The sequence below is a fragment of the Rhinolophus sinicus genome, chromosome 14, assembly GCF_057876585.1.
Source record: "Rhinolophus sinicus isolate RSI-liver-muscle chromosome 14, RSI-T2T, whole genome shotgun sequence".
NCBI classification, from domain to species: domain Eukaryota; kingdom Metazoa; phylum Chordata; class Mammalia; order Chiroptera; family Rhinolophidae; genus Rhinolophus; species Rhinolophus sinicus.
The window spans coordinates 79,883,419-79,905,501 of record NC_142514.1 but is presented as its reverse complement, the minus strand read 5'-3'; the positions used below and the strand labels follow the sequence as shown (position 1 = coordinate 79,905,501).

General features: G+C 40.2%; 1 protein-coding gene across 2 annotated transcripts in view; it reads right to left on the bottom strand.

Annotated features, from left to right (window-relative positions):
* Positions 1–22,083, bottom strand: part of ATXN1 (ataxin 1) — a 376,299-nt gene that overhangs the window by 75,181 nt on the left and 279,035 nt on the right. The window lies entirely within an intron of this gene.

The window sequence follows — 22,083 nt, the reverse complement described above, 5'->3', positions numbered from 1 at the left end:
TAAAGACGCTGTAGACTTGCGGGCACGATTAGGACGTGTTCTGTACTTTGCATCTACTGGTAAGTTATTCAAATCCAGGGGAAAGGTCTGCAATATCCAATTTTAATTGAATTAGAAGTATAATAGTGAATAAAGCAGCCAGGTTCTCGCACTCAGTGTTCAAAAAATATATATATGCAGATCTCTGTGTGTTTTGTTTTATACACACACATATGCCCTCTATGGGGGGGGAATAAACTATATACACACATATGTGCACACATGTATATACACATACGTATGTGTGTGTGTTTGTGTGTGTGTGTATATAGTTTGTTTTTTCTCACTTCAGGGGGCTATACAGCAGAAAAGAAAAAAAAAAACCGTTGCCCTTTATCAGATATGTACACATTTTATCCTTGCAATATATCTAAAATGATTTTATGACTAAATCCTGGGAAAAATGTGAAGAATGCTTGGCTAGATACACGCTTTTCCAGGATAAACACAACAGCGCTTATTAACTGTAGCACTTGGAGAAGCCTTTCCAGCATGATGTACATTTTTGTTTTAGCTTGAGACGAAACCCTTTTTGGATCTAAGTTTTCTTTGGCTTTCAGAGAATGCTTAACTGATGGGACAGTGTGTGTTCACCAGCAGAGGACAGATGAAGTGCCAGTCCGCTAAACTGCCGTCATCCCAAGCCTCAGGCTGGGGTTAAAACCTTGAGATGTTTTCTCAACACATTAAGCAGAAATAACTATAACAACGGCAAAAAGCAAACCCATCTGTCCCCTTGTCAGTACTTTGAGACTGTCAACGGACGGACCTTGAGACTGTCAACGGACGGAAAGCATTTTAGAGGTTGTGCAAGAAAAATTAAATGTGGCCGTGGATGGATACAAAGAAATTCTTAGAGGTCATTAGTGAATTACTAATACTGGTGTCCTGAGAATAGATTATGGAGTTTCCATTTTATCTCACAATTTGGGTGGGTGTGCGGTGATGACTTAAAATGATGTTAGGTTACTTAGCCAACATTTTCTTGGAAACAAATTTCCCTACTGTTCTAAGTAAATGGGGCCAAGGCACTGGTCTGTGCGGAGGACACTTTAAAATAATCAGGCTGTCAAATTAAAAGCAAACACTTTCTCAGCATTTCTAAGGACTGAAATAGTGAAAAGTGGGTTGCTTTCTAAGTATATCGGAGTTAAGTCATTTCTGCCTCATGGTTCCAGAAGACAGGAGGTAAATTTTATGAAAGAGTCACCAAATTCTCCCTCTATCTCATGGTTCTCAACCTGGGGCAATTTTGTCTCCCAAGGGACATTAGGCAATGTCTGGAGACACTGTGGTTGTCACAGATCGGGGTGGGTACCAGCATCTAGTGGGTATCGGCCAGGGATGCTGCTTTACATCCTACAACACACATAGGCCAGCTCCCCTCTCCCCCCACCTTCCACCCCCAACAAAGACATAACTGGCCCCAAATATCAACAATACTGTTGTTGCTGTTCGCTGCTATACTGTTCGCTGCTATAATGGGGCTGGGGGGTGGGGGTAGCAGTGGTGCAGAAACGATCGGCTGCCACAGAATTTCCCATCGACGTTCTAACTAGTTCCTGGGCTTCCTGGGCACCCCCAACACCTTGTCTTCTGCTTCCTTGCTACTCAAAGTGTGGTGCACAGGTCAGCAGCAGCAGCAGCACCAGAGAGCTTGTTAGAGAGGCAGGACCTCAGGTCCCACCCAGGCCAACGGAACCAGAAGGTGGATTTCAACAAGAAGGCCAGGTGACTTATATGCACTATGAAGTTTGAGAAGCACCAGGTAAGCTTCTCTGTCACCCATCCTCCAATCCGTCTCCTGCTCACTCAGCAGTAACTCTTTCCACTCTGCCCTCTGCTTAAGCAGATCTAGTAAAAAGCAGCTCTCCTCTCCCTCATCCTTTCCTTAAAACGTTCCCTCCAACCCAGGCTTCAGCCTCAGCTCACTGCTGCTCACCTGCTGTTCATCCACTGTTCACCCTCTGGTCCTTTCAGACAGAGGAAGTTCACGCCCCATCAACCCTGCGCAAGGCCTTTTCTATTCTCATTCAAAAACCCCTTCTTTTCTGATTAACGGCCAAGCCCAGATGATATGGCCATTTGCTCTTATTTGCTTCAAGGTACCAGTTTTCAAGTCTCTTACAGCCTTTACAGATGTTCTGGGTACCTGGCTGATGGCATGCCTCTTCAGCCTACTCCAACTGTGGAATTCTGCAGTGACCACATGGCTGGACATCTTACACAAGAACTCCTGGTTCCTTAATCTTTTCTACAATAGCAGCCACAGCTTCCCTCCACCACACACACACACACACACACACACACACACACACACACACACACAATTCAGAACATTCATTCATTCATCAAACATTTATGGTGCACAGATATCTTAGACACCTGACTAAAGATGTTAAAAACACCATATTCTATTTGTTCTCAAAGAGTTTACAGTCTAGAAGAGGGAGGGGAAAGTAGTCTATTTTGGCACTAGAAAGCTCCAAGAATTACAAGCCAGAGAAAGGCTCACAGAAGGTCATGGTCTGTTCTTGCTGGGGTGGGATATTTTGACCATTTTTGTTGGCTAACATTCTAACCCAGTAGTTCCCACATGCTGGTCTGAACCAGGGCCAACTCGCAGAAACAAAGAAAAATAAAGGCAATATAGTGAATATATCGTAACACTAAATTTCTATGATCTATATTGAGGTTACATTATTCTCACTTTGGTATATTAAAATATCTTTTCCTTTTTAAAAAGATTGCAAATGTTATTTTAGAGTGTCTTCATATTAAAACAAAGACTTGACATGCCTATGTTAGTTCCCCATTAATTTCTAACAAACTCATCCTTGAAACCTAGCAGTGGCTCTCAAGGTCTGCGTGAGGTGTACCTGGGTGGAGGGGGTGGCCAATCCAGGGGCAATAGGGGTTAGTGAGGCATCCTTATCAGTCACACTTGCTCTTCACACAAGATGGAGAAACCAACTGTTCTTGGTACAAATGGGGGGACTGATGGAAATTACCGATGCTTTAATGTCCCAAAGACACCCCTTGGTTGCCACCACTAATAAAATAAAATATCTGAGAACAACTGTGCATGTCTATACAGGGGTTCAAGAAGTTGTTCTCACCCCTTTTCCTGGAGGAGATGGGGTTCAGGATCTTGGGGACCAGGGCAGAAGTTTCACTGTGCTGAGTGAAGAGGTTCAAAGTCCTTGAAACCATGTGGCTTTATTATTATTATTATTATCATTATCATTATTTTTGGAGGGGGTGCTGTTCCTCTTTGCAATGTTCCTTCCTCTTGGAACTTGCATGCAAGCTTGGGGCTGCCTCTGAGAGGGAGGACGCCTCCTTCCCAAGGAGGCCCCAGGATAGGTCAGCTTGGCAACTGTTACTCTTGGCCTCAGAGAGAAAGCTTCCCGTGGGTGCTCTTGCTTGGGTTTATCTTTCCACTTCTTCTCCTGATAAGGGTGGTTCTATGTTGAAGGCAGAGATAAGAGGGTGAGACTGTGGCGGGGGCAGAAGAGGGGCTGGAGTTTAGTGAGGGCCTTACATTCGAAGGGCCAAAAGAGTCCGCGCTGCTCACCTTCTGTTACCTGGTCTCCTTATGTTTCCAGAAGAGAGAGGCTGCTGAACTGTCTAGCTTACTGGCCAGTCTTTTGTCAACTCCCATGCAGTTTCTTCCTCTGCTAATGTGAATTCTGTCCTCCTTCTGCATCATTACTCGCTCCATGCTTTCTCTGGGAGGCCTCATCCACTCAGAACTTGACCCCTCGTCTCTGTACCGACACTGCCACGTTACTGATCTCCAGATTCACATCCCTGGCTTCTCATATCTCCCATTTGTCGGTCTCTAAAACGCCCAGAAACGTCCAGAACAAGACTCACCATCTTCCTCTCCATACGTGCTTCATCTCCTTTACTTCTCACATTTTATTATAGTTTTACTAGTCAAATAGCATGTCATTTGTAGAAAAATATCACAAAGCTACATGATTAAATCTAAAAAGAAATGAGGTAAGCAAAAAGATAAGTTTTGGGAAAAAGTCATGGTGCTCAATATCTATATTTATAATATCTATCTATGTATCTACCTGCCTACCTATCATTAGATATATGAATGCAGTTTTCTTTCTGGATGAACATTCACTTTGGAGAAATTTGACTTTCTAACTATTCTCTAATTTTGGAAGCTATTCCAAACAAAGCATCTCATCCCTTAGTTTCGTTAGAGGCAGGATATCGAAAGAGAAGTAAAGAAGGTAAGGAAATTCTTGGATGAAGCTCTAAGGTCCATATGGACTTCCGGGCTCTCTTCCTTTATCATCTTTGCCAGATTCTCATAAAAGCATAAAAATTGGGGTAAAAAGAGCCGGAAAATAACCACTACGTTATCAGGACAATGCGTTTGGTTAGCCAAACAGGAAGCTTTTTTCATTAAGTGTACTTTCGTGAACAGCGGGTCATATATCTCTTTTACTAGGCATGTGAAACATGTTGTCATTATTTGGACAGTTACTATCTCCCTAAGCCACGCAGCTGGTGAGGGTGTGGAGATTACCCTGACAAGTGTTTAACACTGTAGATGCCAGCATAAACTGCTTGTCCAGCAACAAGATTGCTCTAGAATGTGACGCTTGTATTGTCACAAAGCTTTTAAGAATGGGAACCAAGAGCTGTGGCTGAGACTTTCAGTTGGGCAGAGGAGATGGTATAAAGAAAGGTGAGCTCGCCAACAAAAACAACCTCTGCAGATTTTGCCTCCAGTAGAAGTGCCCAGCGGTGGAAACATTTTGTCTCTAGTTAGAGACTTTTAACTGTTCAGTTCTCAGCAGTTCCAACCAAAGGACCAGGTTTAAATCTCACCATAATAACTGAGGAGTGTTGTCCCTTTAGGGTCAGCAGCCCTGCCGCAGGGATCATCACTTGATTCTAGAACCTCGGGCTACATTTCCCCATTGTGTTGACCCCTGTGGTTGAAGAAACAAGACCTTCCTTTGTTGCCCGCTATTTGCTTTCAGGTCTAATACTTGCTGCTCACTTATTTCCCTAGAATTCAGAGTACTCTCTAGGCACATAACTGACTTCCCCCTTTTTTTTATTCACCTTTTATTGTAGTTTCATAAATAGGGGCAGTGTACATGGGCCAGCAAGATGTTACAGTTTTTCTAACTTTTTTTTAAAAATTAGAGACGACTAGCTTATAGCAATTTTCGGGTTAACGACACGCACGAAACCCACAAGCCAAGAACAACAGAAGAAGAAAGACAGAACATAAAACACTACTTATGAGATTCTTCCCACTGCCTAGGGTTAGGGCTACAAGGCATGCGAGCTTAGCTGGAACAAATTCTGAAAGCTGTTTCTCCTTTCAAGTGGGAACCCTTTACACGGGCCCAGGCTTCTCCTGTTCTCCTTTATTCAACTTCCAGTTCTCACTGACATTAGGCAGGAGCAGAGAACATCTGATGTCAGTCCCGGCTCCTGCCCTGCTCAGGGCTATTGTCTCATCATTGCAGAAAATGCAAGAGGGCAGTGCTGCGTGGCGGAAGTTCTGGCTGCAGAGCTTCCACGCGTTTTATGGATTTACGGATAATAAGCATTTTTGCTTCGCCACATAAAACGATTATCTTACCTCTGTACAAAAATTTTACAAAAATCTAAAACCTTTGTCTTGCCAACCAAATGAGGGAGGTGGTTTGAACCCAGTCTAAATTCAAATCTGTAGATAAAGAATTTTGAATAATTCTATTAAAACAATGCCTTGGATTTTGAACATCTTGATTATGTAAACAAATATATATGCATATGAGTTTATATACATGCGTATAAATATAAACACTCACGCTGACTGACTCACTCACTCACTCGTTCACTCACTCAGGAAGACTGGGACTCTAGCATGAAGCAGAACTTGGCCAGATCACAAACCTAGCAGAACACGTTCAACTTTGGACATGCACCACTGCCTTCCCACCAGAATCATACACACATACAGCATTTAGTGCTGCCTCATAGGACAGCAGGCAAGAGGATGGAGTCCCAGGGCCTTGGCTTCTCAGCTGAAACATCAGGCTTCTTCCGTTTTTCTAAGCAGGGGGAGTTGACATGCTCTTAAAGCTACATTTTTATTACACTGCTCATTTATTATACTGCCCTTCTCAGTGCTATCCTGCGACCACGTCTTCACCTTCCTCTGCCCACAAAACTCTCCTGGTCCTAGAAGCACAGAGACCAAGAATGGCCGGTCTCTAAGTTCTAAAGGCACACAAGACATGTCAGGGCTTTGTGTGCAGCTCTGACGTAAGTGGTAAGAAAATAAAATGCTCTCCCTGCTATGGTTAACGGAATAATGATCTTTAAAAAAGCTTAAAATAAATATGACAGCATAGTGACACTGGAGGGAGCTCTAAACAACCAGTGATAGAAAAAAAAAAAAATGCTGGCATTACATACCTTAAAACTGAAAAGAAAAGAGAATGTTTGGGGGGATGTGTGTTGCATTCTGGCTTTCGCTGGTCAGCGTGTCCATCCTTGATATGGATCCAGAGCAGCCGATGGTTAATGACAGCACTGTAAGTGTGCAGGGTGGGGGGAGATGGGTGCAGCAAATAAAACTATCCTTAGGACTCGTTAACCAAAAAAAGAGGCCAATTATTCTTGGCTTCCACATGACCTCTGAAAAGCAAATCCTGGAAATCTTTTCTTGGAGAGTTCTTTTAAGCAGAGTATTTAAGAAACAAGAAAATAAGAGAAGGATCAGAGAAAGGGAATCTGTTGCATCTGGGCAGGTTCTGCTTTCCATCTTCCACTAGAAGGTGCTTTGGGAGGAAATGAGTTCCAGTCTCAACCGTTTCCCCCAAAGCCCCTGTGATGAGAAGGTACCGGCCTCACATCTGTCCTCCGGGTCAGACCTAACTAGACACAACAAGCTCTGACCTGACAGGCTATGCGAAATGTTGGATTAGGGGACATTTCCACCAATTCAAGGGGTCTCGCGTGCCTCCTGCTTGACTTTAAAGTGCAAGCTCGCTGGCGTAGGGCAAAGCTCATACAGTGAGTGTAGCCCTTTCCTTGGGTTCACGGCCTTGGGTTGTAGTCAAGCTGTGTCCCCAGCCCCCAGTACATTCACACACGTGCACACCTGCAAGCAGGCAGTTGTCTCATCCATTTCCCAGGAAGTGCCAGTGTTCCCATTCTAGAAGCTCATCCTGCAGCCCTAAGGGTAAGGCTCCACGCAAGGGGCTGATGGCACAGGCTGGAAAGAGTATTCAGCCGAGAAGCACACACTATATTTTGCATTAATAATAATCACTTTTCTAGTCCCCCGGTTTTAGTCTAGAAAATTTTCTTTCTTCCTTTAATGATTTTAACTGAGCACCTACATCACGAATGCCACTGCACTCGGCTTGGAAGATGTCCTGGTAGTTGCCTAATTCCTCAGAAGCAAGCCGTTCTCATTTGGGTCTCTCAGAATACCAAATGTGACCTGTCAACAAGAATCCACAACCCAACCCCTCGCCTGGCCCCGGAGGAAGACTCTGATCCAAGTGTAACTTGCATTTGCATCAGTGCTCCTCGGTACACAGGGCAGAACAGAAATCTGCTCTGGGCTAATTAAGTATATCGCAGGCACACAAAACTTAATAGTCAACTTTGATTAAAGACACTCTCTGCCCTTAAGGAGCAGCCTATTTGTACCATACCAGGAAAAGCCAAACGTCCTAGCTGTATGTTCTAAACGACTAGACAGTGGGAGTTGGAAACTGTGATATTTTGATTTTTACCCCGGAACATCTTTATTTTAATTTCCAAGCCGATCTCCTTTCAATTCCAGTTAATACCGGTTTGACACTGTTCCCCAGTGTCCACTATGATGTCATGCTCCTTGTTGAGGAAAATGATCTGTGCTGTAATTCCAAATGCTCTCAGGAAGCTGGGCACAGAAATCAAACCGACTGGTAATGCAGGAAGCAGTAAGACAGTCCGTTTGTAAAACCTAGGTTTCATGAAATGTTAGCACTGGAAGACAGCAGGTCTCGAAGATGAAGTGTTTCAAGCTCTCCTGGCAGCTGCAGTACCCAAGGCTCCTGGTTGTCATGTGGACTGCAGGACAGCTGAGCTGCCAAGCTCGACTCCTGCCGTGTACTCTAACCATTGACTATTTGCAGCACATCCTGTCCACTGTCGTGGCTAATATTTATGCAAACCATGTGCAAAGTCCTGCTCATGTCCCTTACAGCACACTCATGAAATCAGTGCTCAAAGGAAGACATTCAATTTACTGGAGGTGAAAGAAGAGGCAGAAGTGGGGGGAGGTGCTGGAATTGGGGGCTGAGGAGGGGAGCTGAGCTTCGGGGCTTTAGCTCTGCTCCCCACTTCTTCATTAAATGATAGTGTGTTAACGAGAACAGGAAGGAGCTTTTACCGTGTGCTCTCCAGTTTGGGAAGGGAAAGACTAGAAAAGTTTGGGATATGTTTTCTCTTGTTATAAATGCAGATGAAGCTGATTGTTCAATGTGCAGTCTGGAAACTACCCGTCATCCTCACAGCCTTGTTTTCTCTTCCCTTTCTTTCCTCCCTGTACAGTTTTCCTTCATTCAGTTATGAGAGACTACAGAAGTGGAGCACGTGGAAAAATAAAGAGGTACATTAAATCTTTGGATTCCTTTTTTCTCTAATTTAATCATACCAAGAACCCACGTTAAAGATTTTTTTCAAGAATCTAAAGGAAATTTTAGCAAGCTCAATTTTGATTTATTCCCAGTCAACTAAAAATGAGCCGTTTCTCTTTTTAAGGTAATGGAAAGATCAAGTAGCTCAAATGTTCCACATTCATATCTGAAGGCATTACTACATATTCTACTTCTGTAATATCTGTCGTACGGAACCAGATTGGTGAAAGCTCACAGCAGAAGGCGGTCAGAGATCATGTACAAGGAAGTCATGGTTCTGAGAGACGATGTGATGAGCCCAAGGTCACGGAGGAGGTACGATGCCCCCCCTTACCCACAGTTTCACTTTCTGAGGTTTCAGTTACCCATGGTCAACCGTGGTCTGAAAATATTAAATGGAAAATTCCAGATATTTTGAGAGACAGAGAGAGAGAGACTACATTCACATAACTTTTATAACAGTCTATTGTTATAATAGACTGTTCTATTTTACTATTACTTATTGTTGGTAAGCTTTTACTATGCCCAGTTTATAAATAAACTTTATCATAGGTATGTATGTGTAGGAAAAAAACATAGTACTATAGGGTCCAGTACTATCTTCATTTTCAGGTATCCACTAGGGGTCTTGGCAAGTGTCCCCCGTGGGTCAGGGGAGACTCTTGGCTTGAGTTTAAAAGATCATGTTGTAAGGCATTACCCTTATCCAAAAGTTTTAACTTTAAGTTCATAAGATTAGTACGCTATTAAATTTTTTTTTAAGGTTCTCCTTTAAGTCTATACTTTTATTATTCAAAATAATATGGATGGAATGAATGGAGTAGAACACTGCTGTGCAAAGCAATGCCTTGGTGGATATTCGAGTGGCAGTAACTCCTCCCCCTATGGCACATTGAAATCACTCAGAGGTGACCTGCTCATGACCAATCTGTCCAAAGGAATATGTCAACACATGTTCTTCTCAAGTACCTGTACCACCCTTTGGATGCTGAAGATAGTTTCATTTACAATATCCTGGTTACCTATATGTCATTGTAATTCGATATTGAAAGGTGCTCAGTAAAAACCATACTGTACTAGAAAAAGCTGAAAAGCAAGGAGATGACTAAAATGCTCAAAAGCCAATACTGTGAGCTAGTTGTGGAATCAGGCTAGAAACCTCAGCTCTGAAATCCCAGGTCAGTAGCTTTTCATCATCACGTCCTGTGTAGCTAGAAGCCCAGTGGGAGGGTCTGAGGGGCATACCCAGTGTGCATCTGGCCAAGTCTGGGTAAGTCTGGTTGGCTGGTGAGGTACATGGAGGGACATTCTCTCTGTATAGACTCCTGTTTGATGAGCCTCATGAGAGAAAAAGAAACCCTGGCTGACAGTAAACCTTCCAGGGCTAAGACTGCTACATGGTATCTGAAGTTCAGTAATTCTTGAACTTTCTCAGAAGCTTTCAGTTTAAAGTAGGAACTGACCCCGAGTAGAGGGCTGGAGGTGAAACTGCGAGGGATGCTGAAGCAGGGCAGAGGGGTATCGATAAGAAGGGATATAATGATGGGAACATCTACCAACACAGCCACTTGGGGCAGGGAATGGAAAGGGGTCAATGGAAATGGGGTCATAAAGACTTACATGAGCCTGCCATGTTTTGTGGAGTGGAAGGGACACATTTCCCTACTTCTACTTGGCAACAAAGTAAAAGATGACCAATCACCAACATTTTTGACATCAAAGGGCGGAAACAGGAGCTGATGTAACATTACAGAAGGGGGTCTGGGGCCACAGTAGAGAGAGATGGAGGGAAGAGGGGGTACCATTAGCTGGGGGAGGAGACAGACTGGAACGCGCTTAGGAGAACTTTGGTGATACCCAGGAATAGGCAGGAGGACAAATAGGTTGTATGTGTGTGTGTGTGTGTGTGTGTGTGTGGGGAGAACAGGAGTTTGAAGAAGAAAGTATTATATTCCAGGTATCTTACTTAGTATTCCTCAAATGTTTTCTTAGTATGGTAGGGCCTCCTGAAATTCAAGTTAGTGTCTCATTTAAATATGAAGTTATTTTAAATAATGGCTGTACCAAAGCCTGCTTTCACATTTGATCTCTCCCATTTCATTAAATAAATAAATCCAGTTCACTATTAAATATGTTAATAAAAAGCTGTTGTCTTATATTTTCCTTCACCAAATGGGCACTGTGAAGAAGATTATGGGAAATATGATGAGGCCGACAGTAATAAAAGTTAATGATAACTTAGGCCATCTGATAGGTACTTAGTTAATGACGTATTTTGCCATTTAATTTTCATAATAACCTTTATGGCTTTAATATAAGGAAAATGAGGATAACATGATTAAATAACTTGTCCAAATTCTCACAGCTAGTAGTAGGCGGTTGAAGTAAAACTTGAACGCAGAAATATCTACTTCCAAAACCCAGTTCTTAACCTGGCACCCAGAGTATTTGGCACACAGTAGGTGCTTAATAAATATTGGTAATCAAACAAATGAACTGGCTAAAACAATACATGAGTTCTAACGGTTAACCAATCAAATGACATAATGAGCTTCATTCCTTACCTAAATTGGTGAAATATACTAAAGTGATAGAAATAGTTATTATAAGTAAACAATGTCACCAGGTCAATATTTCCTGCTATGGAATAAATGACTCTTTCTTGCTCTGACATTTATTTTCCAAAATGAACTCAGCTTTGCCTCGACATTTACAAATCAGCAGGGGACAGTCACTCTGAGAAGCTGCTTTGTTTTACAGAATTGCCTTTGCTTTTGTCTTCTGTATGCAAAGCACAGCAAAAATAAAATCAAATTAAAAACAAAAAACATGGTAATTGTACTTGTTATTGGTGTGCCTGCTTTTTAAGCCTAATTAAGAATTTGACTTGCCGTTTAATGTAATATAAAAAGCTGGTTTATAGAGGCCTAAGGTGATTCTGAGACTATTTTAAAAGCTCTTAGACATACAGAACCCCGGCTCTTCTCAGCCCCTCCACATCACATATCTTGGTCTGTGATTTTCAAACAACTGCTAGTTTTACAGAAGTTCCACACAATTGTACTCCCCCTGCTGGCCTTCTGTGGAAGTTCTGTCTGGGCTGACACCATGACGCTGGGCTGGATGGGAAAGATAAGTCAAAGCAAGGAACAGGTTTAGATTGGCTCTAAATGAGTCCGGGCTTTTGAAAATTAACCCTTAAAGAACTGAACTTGGGTTAATGTTCTTTGGCTGCAGAGGATGGGCAGCAAATCACCAAAAATGTATGAAGAGCTTTAACTGAATGGCGGCTGTGAAACAGAGGACGATGTAGTAGGTAGGGGACGGGTGTGGGGAGACTAGTATTGCTTCACTCTCTTACTTTCTGTGACCCCCGGCAAGTCACAACCTCTAGCCCTCTCCCTTTTCTCTTATTATTACTTTCAATTTTGAAATATTGTGACTCCACTGTGTAGTAATTGAGGTCTCTTTCCTGAAGAAATTTATAATCTAGTTGGTGATATAAGACCTACTATCATAAACCAATTGGAGAACCAAACAAGGACTAAAAGGCCTTTCATGGAGAAGGAGAACCTGAAATGGCCTTTGAAGAATAAATCTGATTTACAAGCGTGAGGTGCTGGAGGACATTCGTTTCCGATGCTTGAACTGGAATTTCTGAAAGACTCACTTCATTGGCTGTCAGGCTTTTTGTGATGTAGCAATATTTTGGAGATTATGATTCAACCAGTTGTTTGTCCAAACCTGTCTAAGGGGTTGCCTTCTAACATATTGCTCCCTGCTTTAAGCAAAGTTAAAATACCATATCTTGCCATGTATAATGCACACTTTTTTGCCCAAATTTGTGAGGGAAAAATAAGGATGCACATTATACATGGGTAGTAGTTATTCTGCATCTATATAAATGTTTTTAATTCTTTTTTTATGATTATGAGTTAAAAGAATAACTCTAGAAATAAATAATGATATCTGTATGCAAAATAATACCCTGGAATACGATAATTGGTTTTGTTGAATTTACGGCGAACTTGCAACGACGAAAAGTTCTTGGTCTTCTATGATGCGTAAATATAGTAAATTTGTTACCGGTACTTAAAATGTCTTATAGCTTGTATGTGTTCTTGTGTTTTGTAATTATTTGTTACATACAATTCCTTGTACCATAATATGTTAAAAAATAAATGCTAAAATTCCTTTATAATACAAAAACAAGTATCTAAATATAAACAAACAAAAATTTGAACTAAAAAATTAAAACACAAGATTTTTAAAAGTTTGGGCCAGAAACGTGGGTGCACATTAGACACAGGAGTGCATTATACACAGCAAAATGTGGTACATAAAATGGCGCAATCCTTTGCTTTACTAAATTATTCTTTATTTCCTAATCCCTTCACCATGAGTTTCCTTTAAATTGGGAACCTCTAATGAACTACAAGTATATCGGAATCACATGTATTCTGGTCATACACAACATCTGTAGAGCAAAGTGAATTTGAATTGTGTTCCCTCAATGTGACAGTGCTACTTTTGAATGAGAATGGCCAATGCCAAAGATGGAAAATACTTGGAAAAATAAAAGCCTAAATGATGCTTGCTGATATTAGTAGCTACAGTCTATGTTCTTAAAGAAAATGACTTATATCATGCATAATCAATAATAATTATACATAACTAATTATCATGTCTTATTGGCTTCAGGGCATGGCTATCTATTAATCTTACTAATACCACGTGTTACTTCAACACTGATATTCAATTAAAGTCAGTGATAGATCTGTGATAAGTAATTATGCAAAAATGGGAAAATCGGGACCCTGTTCACACAGAGGTAATGCTCAATGAAAGCTCTTAAAAATGTGGTTCTTGTTGCAACCTGGACAAACTTTACACACAGTCAACAGTCACAGTGACCTGGGATTTTCTTGTGAAGACGAGCAGGAGTCGCTGAGCCCTCACCCAGATTCTTCTAGTCATCTTCTAGAAGGTAAAAAACAACAACAACAAAACCCCAAATATCTTGCTACCTGGCTGGCTGCATGAGGATTTAAGAAATTGGGGAGCGGGTCAGGATAGGAGGAAACGAGAGTGGGGATGCGGACCACTGTTGAGGTTCAAGGAAGATAAAACTCCTGCCCATAATTGACCCGGGAGAGAAATGAATGTCATCTTAATGTGGATCTTGCTGGCTCAGGGAGGGGACCTGAGTTTCCAGTCATTGAGTCCTGGCTCAGAGAGCTCTCAGGTCTTTCTCTGATTCCCTCGGAAGGAAGTAATTTATTCACCCACTGAAGTTCAATATCACTGGATTCATAAGATATGACCCAGTTCTGTCAATGTGTTTAAGTTGTTCCCATATATGTCTTATCCCCCCTAGTAGACTGACTGTCTGCTTCCTGAGGTTAACCTTTATGTTTGAATTCATTTCTCTAAGTCCCAGTATCTAGCTCTGGGGAGACACTCAATAAACGTTAGATCAATACACGACTAAGTACATGAAATATAGTTTTGTTAAATCAAGGCAGTAAAAATGCTATTGGAGCTTGTATGCAAATTGAGATTTTATTATCTGATGAGATTAATGTAAATATTGATTCCTTGAGTGTTGAAGTACAGAACACGAGTTCTGCCAATAGCAGAAAAGTTTCTAAAAGTCTCCCCTTTTGCTGCATGCTCCTAGGTGCCCAGTACAAAGCTTGCATCCAAATAAACCAAAGGTTAGACATTTTGTTTGAAATAAATCTGATCTTAACCATGAGAGACTGATGATTAATATACTGCTTTACACGGCCTCCCGTGCATCCCCATCTCCTAAAGGCTTATAATACTGCAACCAATTACTCCTTCTCTCAGAAACCCTTAGCATTATAACTACACTGCACACGATCTCCTCTACCCAGATTTATACTACTTTAATTTTCCCTTTCCAAAAACAAAACAACAAAGTAAAACTCCACCAAGTACCTAAACTATATTCAAATATCCATAAAATTCTATCCATGGCAACAGTCTCAGTCTTTCAGAAATTTAATTTCCAGGGTCCTCCACTTCCATGGACAATAGAAGAAAATGGGCCTCAATGTCACAAACTTCAGTACCTCTCAAGGACTAATTAAATCTCCTAGGCCTCCCTCACCCACACCCTAAGAAATCTGAAGGGTGTGCAAAATCCAAACGCAATTCAACACCATTATAATAAAAGCCCTTTACTGATAGAAAGCTTCATCTTGAATTTCTTTGTCTCTTTCCCCCACAGAGTAGTAAATTTCCAAATTCCCCAAAGGTCATGAGTTTGGCAAAGGAACAATGGCTTCCCCAGTGACTGCCTTGGTGAGGGTTTGCTCCTTGCTAGGCCATGCTGTGGGGCTGTTGTCTCTCTTGGGACCTTCAGGTGGCATCAAAGTGAGTAAGCACTTGTCATAGCGGGAAACTGAGGCTCTGAGGTGATGGAGGACTGCTGGATGCCTGCCAGCCAGGTGAGGAGGCACTGAACCTGACCTGGCATTGAGGTGCTGCCCCATGGGGACTACCTGCAAAGGAAAGTCTGATGGTTCTCTAGTCTTAGGGTGACGAGGTTTCTGTCCATTCACAAGGGGAAAAGAGGTTATCCTAACCCCTACCCAAAGCAGCTCGAAAAGGAAGAAAGGGGAAGGGAAGTAGCACTTGCTAACCACTTTGTTTAAATGTACCAATCATTATGCTGCATGTTTTATACTTAATCTTCACACAACCGTACAAAGTAGAAACGATTACTCTATATTGAAAGGCAAAAGACCAAAAAAAAAAAAAAGTAGTCTCAAAATAACTGCCTCAAAATGACATAGCAGGATTCAAACCCAGGCCTGTCTGGTTCTTAAATCCATGTTCTCACCATACACAATGTTGCTTTTCAAAAAGAAAAACTGGTTTTTAGGTACAAAATATAGCTTGTCCATTTTATAGCAGATGAGATTCCTGACACATCCTTTTTTTTTACAGACTTGGGCTATCACATCTACTTATTCTTAGTTTGACCCTCTTCTATTGTGGGCTCATGTCCATAAAATGGGAACCAGATAATGGAAGTCCTTCTAGCAGTCATATCCTATGCAACAAATGTTTAATGAATGGATAAACGAATTTAAGTCAGTGGGTGAGAGAATCAGTGAATGAATGAAACTGACAAGTTCATACCAGGATTGAATTTGCAATCTTGGTCTTATTAAAGCAGTGCGTCTTAATCACTATTATTTTTTTTATTTTTTATTTTTTAATCAGTGTGACATGACATTTTGGTGTCTGGAGAAAAAGCCTTCGTGTGTGATGGTGGTCTGAACTTTTTCACTGACACAGTAGCTCACCTGACACAATGCTGATTTCTATGAGCCACTGAACTTAGCCTGAAGCCAAGATTTCATCTGGAAGTATCCAGCTTAAGGAAGCAGATATTGAAGAGGTAGTTATTTGGGCAAACAGAAGTTACTTTACATTCCTCATGCATTCTAAAAGTGACACACATTCTCAAAGTCACAAAGTAAAGAAAATGAAATACTGCTCCACTTCGAATTTTGAAAATGAATTGTTGATTGTTTGTAGAAGAGATGCTTAATATAGAGGATAAAAACTGAACTGCTTTCTGTTGCCTTAAAGGAGCGAATTAAAATGTGACCAGGCAGTGATTACATATTCAGAGGTTTCCCAGAGGTCTTTAGATTTCCACAGCACAGATAATCTCACTCTCGGCTAGCACTTATACTAGGTGTTAGGTACTAGACACAGAAATGCATTTCTACCTTTCTTCATCTTCAACTGTTCAGTGCATCCTGGTCAATTCCTTGGTATACCGTACACTAAATGAGGTGGCAAGACATATCTAACCAACTGAACTATCAGAGTGAGGTCATACATATGCTTATCGGTCACTGTTGAAACCCATGTGATTCATTTTGATATGATCCATGTAGTTACTAAGCCCCGGCCTCCACTTCCTCTCCACTCAGAATTCACTTTCAGCTATTATAAGGAAGCCAAAGATAAAACAGTTTCTGCATAATGAAACACTAATTCCCAGCGTGTGACGCCCACGACACAAATGAATGCTAGACAGAAGATAACCAAATGTCTAGACTTATTCAAACCTGTTTCTCGTAGTTCAAACATGTACTCACTGCTTCATCAGCTTATGAACCATAACTGGTTTAAAATCACACAGCTGAACAACAACAGACAGCTAAACACAGTAGAACCTCTTCACTTAGGCCTCTTTATTTGAGTTAGTTTGTATGTATTTATCTATCCAAACATAGTAATGCCTTCTTAAGCTGATACCAACTTATTGAAAATAACACACAGTTTTGTCCTTCCTTTTACTAAAAACATTGGTAGATCGGAATATTTCCTAATAAGTCTCTTTCTCTGTCTCCTCAAAATTAAACAAGATTGTATAATTGTATAAGGATTGTATAAGGACCTGTGGATTTGTGTTCAGCACAATGGACTGAAAGTATCACTATCTGGATTGTAGAACGATGACGTCAGCTGTAATTGGCTGAGCATATTACATCTCAGGCATTGGACCTGGAGCCCGGAACACGACCTCATTTCATTTTCATAACACCTTGCTGAGGTACCCATTGTCCTAGCTATGACACCAACTGTGTCATCTGGCAAATTACCTTATGTCTTGGTTTACCCAACGGAAGTAATAATCTTTAAATTATCAACGATTAAATAAAATAAAAATTGGCCAATTAATATTAAGCAGTGAAACAACAGTTGGTATATGTATATATGATTCTTTTTGTTGTTGTTGCAAGTCTTTTTAAAAATTATTTATTTCTCTCTTTCAGTTACAATTGATATTCAATATCATTTTATATTAGTTTCAGGTGTACAGCATAGTCGTTAGACATTTATATAATTTATGCCCTGACTAGTCCAGTACCCACCTGGCACTATGCATAATTGTGGCAATATTATTGACTATATTCTCTCTGCTGTACTTTACATCCTTGTAACTACCAACTTGTACTTCTTAATCCCTTCACCTTTTCACCCAGCTCCCCAAACCTCCCTCCCCTCTGGTAACCATCAGTTTGCGCTCCACATCTACGATGCATATATAATTCTAATGTAAATAATTCCTTTTCCTTTTATGTCTTTGTCAAGGTATTAGGTGGGTGCAAAAGTAACTGTGGTTTAAAAGGTTAAAAAGAATTGCAAAAACCGCAACTACTTTTGCACCAACCTAATACCTCTTAAAACATAATTTCTAATCAAAGTGAAACACGGAATTGAAATTTTGGAGATCATTTTGAAAGAAGTTCGATATTAATATGAAAGGCCTCACTGATTTGTACCCCAATGGAACATATTAATTCACATAGGGACTTCTTCAACATTTACCTTTCATTATCACGTAAATAAAACTCATTCAGAAAAGTGACACCTCAAGCATACTAGATCTCTTTCCCATAAATGTTTTTATTGTAGAATTGAGGACACAGAGGAATCATCTCAACATCTACCGGTAAGTCGGGTTCTCCCTAGGAGGGCGGGCGGTATGGCTCGGCAGGGAGGGAGGAAGCAAGGACGAAAGCAGCCGAGAAAAGGATGTGTGAGTGAGGCTTGCCCGGTTCTTGCCTCCCACTACTCCAGCCCTGGGACACCACATGTGACAACTTTAATTGACCCTCTGCCTGTTTGTTGACGACAAGGTAAATTAAGTAACATTTTTATTGATGGAAAAACCTTAGTTATAGCCAAAATAAATGCTCAAAACTCATTTGTTCCACTGTTATCTAGAGCCTTCCTACTCCAAGCATGGAACAAAATGAGGTTTTGAGAGGTCCCCTCCCCTATATCGCTTCTGAAAGCAATAATTATCTCGAGGCAGAAAAAAGGAGGAGGGGAAACTTTTCATCTTTTTTTTTCCCCCCTCTCCTCAAACAAGTGAGGACTACGCATAGTGACGGGAAAAGGGCCAGCACATGTCAGTAACGTAAACAGGATTGTAGGTGAAATGTTTCACTTATTCACAAGAAATAAATATCAGGCTTTCGTGATTATCCATTTTTGCATTTAGTGTGCCTATAACAAATGGTCATTATCTAGTTTCTGTAAAGGAGTGTTTATGAATTAAAAAAAAAACAATTTAGTCAATAATTTATGTGGCTGTGAGTACCTGAAGTAACACAATTTATTTTCTTAGGAGGATCCCGTAATTTAGATTGAATTAACATAAAATGACTTCTTCCCTCCCCCCCAAATTTCCTGGCTCAGTAATGATACTGTATTACACATGTACTTCCCTTTGTACCATCTATCCATGTGGCCTTTTACAGACAAAGCTTTTGCTATCATGATAGGACATATAATAATCTGTAAAATATAAGAAAATATAATGCCTAATTTACAGGGTTGTTGTGGGGATGTAATGAGACAACACATGCAAAGCATTTAGTATAGTGCCTGGTACAAATTAAGTATTCCATAAATATCAACTATAATTATTATTCTTGTCAGTGTATCTACTTCTATTTCATAGAAAGATGTTTTCTAAAGAAATTTCCAACTTATCTTGTACACCCTAAATTTTAAAATAATTTCATTACATATAATACCTCAGACCCTCTGAATCCCATCAGGTTTTCAATGTACTTCCTCAATGGTTCCTATCTCTTTCTCCTTGTATTATAGCCATGTGTGTACATGTCTGAATTCCTCTGGTACACCTTTAGTTTCGGGAAAGCAGAAACCCTATTTTATTTATGATGGTATACTCAGTAGAATGTGGATTAGCACCTTGTATAGGATAGGCTTTTATTAATAAGAAGTATTTATGGAATGAATAAGTGAAAACATAAGGGAATAAATAAATATATGATAAAATTTATCTTGGGGCCCAACAGGGACCTACCCTACAAATATTTAATCATTTTGTCCACTTCCCCTAAAATGAACAATTTAGGGTTCCTTTCATAAGCCCCAAATTGTTAATTCTCTAGAATATAAATTTAAAAAGCAAAGAAGTTGACTGTTAAAAGGAAAAGGTCCATCCCATCTGGATTGACTTGTCACTAATATTAGTTGTCCCATCCCCAGTTTGGTTCATGGATAACATTTCTGGGACTTTTGGAAGGTTTTTTTGTCATGAAAGAAAGGCAAACACCAATAATAACTCTGAGACATAGTTCTTAAGGGAAATCATAATAAGAAAGCATTTGATTATATGTCTACTTTTAACAAACAGAGGGAGTTACAACTTTTTTTGACGGCCTACCTGGCTTTTCAGTTTATGAATACTATTATCTAGCTACCAAACAAATCATGTCATTTTGGTTCGAAGCACAAATCCATGACTGTCCCTAAGAAGGCTAATCATAAATTATCAACATCTCGTACTTAAAGAATAATGCCATTCCAGGTAACGGTACTCTGTACACTGAGATCTAAGTCAAGTAATAAGTGTATGTTCAGTAGAACAATATAGTCAAATTCTGTACAATGTCATTGAATAGTACACCAGCAATAATGATCAATTCAAGTCAAATTATATTCAATAACAATAATTTATATAATTGTGTACTTTTCGACAATTTACAGACTCTATTATAGAATGCCAGAGCTACACAAATCTAGCATGGGATAAATCATTGGTAGCAACTGGTTTGGGATTTCTAAGTTTGAGCTTGTTATCAAGAAGAGACAAACCTGAGCAAAATGGGACTTCTTTGTTTAGAATATGAGTCTCTCGTTTTTCACCTGCCACAACCCTAATTCATTCTTTAAAAGTTGGTTCAAAAGTCAACTTCTCAGAAGCGCTTCATATTAATTCTATCTTTAACTCTGGGCTCTTGACATTAAAAACTTTGTGAAGGAAGGAAGGAAAGAAGGAAGGAAGGGAGGGAGGGAGGGAGGGAAGAAAGGAGTAGTGAGCTGGGGTAATTGATGGGAGTGCGGGTTGGATCACTCTGGTCCAGCGAAAGATTAAGAAGTAAATGCTGTCCTAGAGCTACAAAAAAAGATACTGGCACATAATAGGTGCTTAAATGCTCATTAAATGAAAGAGTTGATGAATCCTTCTTCTTGTTGAACTGTTTGTGTCTAGAGCATGTAATTTTTCAAATTATTCTTTTTGTCAAAGTAGGTATTGTTCCCTTGTGCTATTATTTTCTTTCTCTAAACTACCCATCTCTGGATCCTTGTGAATAGTTCTCGTAGTTTTACAGAAATGGATTCCCCCACTCCAGTTTTATTGAGAAATAACTGACATACATCATTATATAAGTTTAAGTCATACAGCATGATGGTTTGATTTACATGTATTGTGAAATGATTACCACAAGATGTTCAGCTAACATACATCTTCTCATACAGATACAATAAAAAGAAAAGAAAGAAGAAAACAATAAAGGAAAACATTTTTTTTTCCCTTTGTGATGAGAACTCAGGATTTCTTATCTGTCTTAACAACCTTCCTGTAGTACTATATCATACAGCAATGTCAACTATAGCCATCATGCACATGACATCCTTAGTATTTAAGAAATGGAAAATTGGGGGGCCATACTAAGGGGTACTTCTTTACATAGGCACATTAACTCCCCCTCTGCTACCCCCAGTAGAGCACTATGGCTTTCAGAAACGCTTGGACTTTGGAATAAAGTAGAAAGTGCCACAATCGACTGCAATGCATGGCATGGCATATGTCAAATCAAAGAAGAAACAGAGAAGCATGGATCACTCATGAGATTTGGACAGTCTGACCACGCAGCACTTAGAACACTAATAACTGTAGGTGTTAATGGTAAGAAGTTAGCATTAATGGTAAAATGGTCGATATAGAGTATTAGCTTGATGTGAACATCCGTCATGGTCTGGAATTTGGCCGGGTTCCAATTTCAGGACATTTTGAGGGACGGAATTTACCACGCATCATCTATGTGGGAACCTGATGTTTGTCCCTAGCCTGGGCCATTCCCCTTGATATGTCCACAGGGGCTTCGCTGGTTAGCCTTCACTGAACAGCCCCTCCATTTTGTTCAGGTTATATAACTACCCTCCCTACGCCCTCCATTTCCTTTTTTATTGAATGAGGATAATAAGAGAACATATACTTTACAATCGTCATGAGCTTTTGAAGAACTGATGCATGTTGATTTTCAGTGCAGGGGCTGGCACACAATAAATGCTCATAAATGTCATCTATTATAATCATTATTGTTGTAATTAATAACCAAGCCTATTCTTACTATAGTTCGATTACTATGTCCTCCTTTGCCCAGTAATTATCCAGTTTTTATAAGTATATTTTATAATTTAAAAAACAATATTTACAATGAATGATCTTAAAATGTCCAAGCAGCTTGTAATATAGATGAATATTCTCCTCCCCTGT